Raw genomic sequence first — 4,074 nt, 5'->3', positions numbered from 1 at the left:
CGTTTGTTTTTTTTTTAATTCCCCCGGCGGCAAGAGGTAGAGCAGAGGGGGGACAGTGGCACTTGGGACATGGCGATGAAGAGCACCCACCCACCCAGCACCTCTCAGGGGGCATTTATCAGGTTTCCTGCCCAGCAGCGGGGGTTTGGCTGGTGACAGCTAAAGGTAAAGCTGCCCCAACCAAAGTTGCTGTTCCTTCTCCCCCCGGGGGGGGTGGGGGTGGGATCTGCAGCCCCCTGAGCTTCCCACAACCAAACCCAGCTGCGATCCACCCTAAGGAGGACCACGGGTGGGCTGGGTGGGGACTGCCTATGCCCGCACCATAGATCAGAGGAGATGGCGATGGTGGTACCATCCTCCACCAAGTGGAGGTCCTAGTACCGTCTGAGATGCCCAGCAGTGCTTTTTGAAAAGCAAAACTGATCTTTTTGGTCAGAAGTTGTGCCGATCTCTGGGCCGACGGCAGCCGCGCGCGTGTGCAGATGGCCATCGTGGAACGAGCTCCAGACAGCAGCTTGCAAAATAGTTTCACTTTAACCCTCTTATCCAACATTCATATCAGTAGTTTTCCAAATCACTCCCTTTAGGGGATGAAAGGATCTACGTGCACTTCTGGCTGGAAGGTTTGATGGCAGTGGGAATAAGGTGAAGCTTTAAGTTGGTTTTGTTTGCTGGGTGGTGGCTTTTGGTGTTTGTTTTTGAACGTTTGAGGAAGGTTTCTGAAGCCTGCTGTGAGTTCTGCGAGACCGGCGGTAAAACTCTTTTATTACTCACCATTTCCAAAACAGTAACGTGCAATCCCAGCTCAAAAGGAAACTGCTCACCCTCAGTGCCAGATTTCAGCCAGTTTTCCTTTAAGTCTGCAGGTGGAAATGGGAAATAGATGTCACTTGGGTGTGCGTGTGGTATCAGAGTGAAGCTGGCCTCTCCTAGCCTCACCCATAGCTCTCGCTGCCAGCGGAAAGTGGGTATAAAGCTGATATAAAGCTGATAACAGAAGGAAATGGTGGATTTAATATCACAATTGCATCTTTGCACCCACCTAGCATCGACTGCGGAGAGTGTGGTCTCGCCAGAAGTGAGCTCTCATCCGCATAAAGGAAATGGAGGTGACTGCAGGTCAGATGCTTTCATGTCACACCTCTGCCAGTCCTGGCTTGTAGCCGGATGCCGAGCACGGTGAAGTTCAAATAACTGAGGATTACTGGGGGCCAGACGCTGTAGGTGGTGGGCTGTAGGTGGGTTGTCCTCCGTAGCTGCCCCTGCTCTCAGTGTGGGTGTAGGGACCTCCCCATTCCCCCTTAGCCGGGCTGCCTGTCAGCCCGGAGAAGCAGGTTGAGCTTTGTTAGGCTGGAGGGAACTTCATGCAGACCTAAGAGCCTGCTGAGAGTTAAGCCTAAAGTCCTTAACTTGCAAAATCAGGTCTTAAACCACTCCAGCTCTCTCTCCTCTGCCATGGTGACCCTGGGTAGCAGTTGCCAGCCCTTTGCCCTCCCTGTTTGCCAGCAAACTGCAACTTTTCTGCAAACCCTACCTCCATCCCCAGCCGCTGCGGTTGCTCTGCAGTGCAGGATGTGGGCAAGCCCGCATTGCCAAGGCAACCCCTCTGTTTTCATTTCCCCACACTCAGGCTGGCAGCCTTTACCCCCCAGCTCAGCCTGGTTTGTGGTGCCATCCCAAGCTGGTCCTCAAAAGAAGCTTGTTTTCCACCCACAGCCGCTCGTAACTCTGGAGGAGTGGCAGATGCTCTCCACCCTTAAAAACCGGCTCCTTCAGAGCCAACATGGATTAAAGAACCTCAGGTTGGACACCCAACTTGGATTAAGATTTACATGAGCCACGCAGAGCTGCCGTCAGACGGGGCCAGCCGTCCCTAGCCGCAGGATTTCCCAAGCCAGTTACCATGTCAGCTTTCCCCTGACGTGCTGCCAGTGCCGGCTACCTAAAAACAAAGAGCTCATTTAAGAGGACACTCAGCAGCCCTCCCCGAGACACTGCCCTGTCTCCCACTGCCTCCCTGGCCCTGATTTTTGGTCCCATCATCTTGTCCCAAAAACCCCACGTGTGCTGAGCACCCGGTTGGCACGCACGGCGTGCCCCGGCACAGCTCTCCCCGTTGGTCGCCTCTCAAGGGGAGATGTTGCTGTCACACCAAACTGAGCAGCGGCAGGGATTTGTCCAAAACGCAGCTCCTCACCACACGCAGGCTTTCAGCTGGCAATGGGTGGCCTTGGGTAACCCCTCTGCCCTTGGAGCTGTGGCTCAAAAGGCACCAGTTTTTCTCCTTTCCCATCCCCCCCCCCCCTTTTTTTTTTTTTAATTATATTAAACTGAAGAACCCCTTTATTTAGCGCACAGACATCCCTTCATCTACAAAACAAAAGGCGATGCACACACCAAAAAGAAAAGGCATTTGAAATCCAGCTGCGTGGCCACGCTGAAAGGTGACCCCGGGATTTCAGCACTGCTTGCTCAGGGGGTGGCAGGTACCTCTTGCCTTCCCCTTGTGAGGGATGCTCAGCTGCATCCCTGCTGCTCCAGGCTTGGGTGCTTCTCAGGAATAAGCAGTGAGAGCTTCTACAGCACATTCAGCTCCAGTTTAAAATGGAAACATTTCAAAGGGCTTTGCCTTTTTTTTTTTTTTTCTTTCTTTTTTTTTTTTCTCTGCAAACAATTAATTACAAGTTTAAAAGGAAGTTCCAGCCCTCCTTCCCTCCCCAGAAGTTTAGAGGCAATAAATATAAAGCAGTTCAGTGCAGGAATAAAATTGTACATCCTGTTTTGTCTGAAATTAAGGCGGTTGTTGTTTTGGGATTGGCTTTTTCACTTCTTTTTTGGAGTGAAGTGGATCATAGGCGTCCAGCGTTCCTGCCTGGATAATGAGCTGTCGGGATATTTATGGATAAATGGCAAAAGCTGCTCTGTTTGTTTCTGTTGTAGTTTAACCTTTACTACAGTTGTCCTAAAAAAAAGATGGGATTTCAGTCTCTGAGCCCTTCGCAGCAGCCTGTGATTTCTCAGGTGGGGAGAGCAGCAATGTCACCGTCCTCTGCCGGGCAGGGGAATGAGGCAGTGTGGGGAGGTGGCGATTTCCCGAGGGAACAGCAGGTTTCTGAGGCCAGGAAGCTGTTTGGCAGCAGAGGTGGGATGGAAAAGGCTCTTCTGCCTCTTGCTGCACCATCCCTCGCTCCTGGGTGTATGTCTGGCATCCTCACCCCAATGCCCACCATCCTCCTTGCCTACCTCCAAAAAAACCCATCATATATTTAGTTGTTTGTTTTTTTTTTTAATTTTCCTTCAAGTGAGCAGAAACTGGAAGATGCAGCAGCCCAGACCTAAAAAAAAAAGGTCAATAAAACACGAAACATCTTCTTAGCTGAAGCCCAAACCGCCTCCCAGAGCACTGTGTTTCATTTGGTAAAGCTCAAATGAGATTTTTTTTTCAGAAAGGCACCCACAGAAATTTCTAAGTCCGTTTTCATCACATTTCCCAACACGTATGTTCAAAAGAAGAACCCGCCAGCTAATTGGGGCCGGCTCAGCTACGCTCTCAGGCAGATGGAAACAATACATTTGCAGCGGTCAGTCTGTTTCTGCGGGGGCACAGGGAGGATAAACCCTTCTGTTCAAATAGGATCAGAGCGATTGGCGAGCCCCAGATTAAGAGCTTGGCATCTACGCTGAAGCATTCGGCTCTTGGGGTCCTGGCAATCATGTCTGAAAACCAGTGGCCAGGGGTAGCTGGTGAAACAGGACCCCATATCACTTCGTAGGTTCCAGGACAGTGTTTGAGGCTGAACCCCTTACAGTTTTTGTTAAGTGGAAGTGTTGTCTTTCCTTTTTTACTGTGCCTCAGTTTCCCCTCCTGTGCACACAGGGATTTCAGCACTCCCTCAAGAGGCTGCGGGGCTCGAATCCCAAAGGCTGGCAAAGACACTGATGTCAAATCATAGAATCACAGAGTGGTTTGGGTTGGAAGGAACCTTAAAGCCCATCCAGCTCCAACCCCCCTGCCATCAGCAGGGACACCTTCCACTAGACCAGGTTGCTCAAAGCCTCATCCAACCTGGCCTT

This window comes from Antrostomus carolinensis, unplaced genomic scaffold (genome assembly GCF_000700745.2).
Source record: "Antrostomus carolinensis isolate BGI_N321 unplaced genomic scaffold, ASM70074v2 scaffold9223, whole genome shotgun sequence".
In the NCBI taxonomy this organism is placed as follows: Eukaryota; Metazoa; Chordata; class Aves; order Caprimulgiformes; family Caprimulgidae; genus Antrostomus; species Antrostomus carolinensis.
This window is presented reverse-complemented; position numbering follows the sequence as displayed.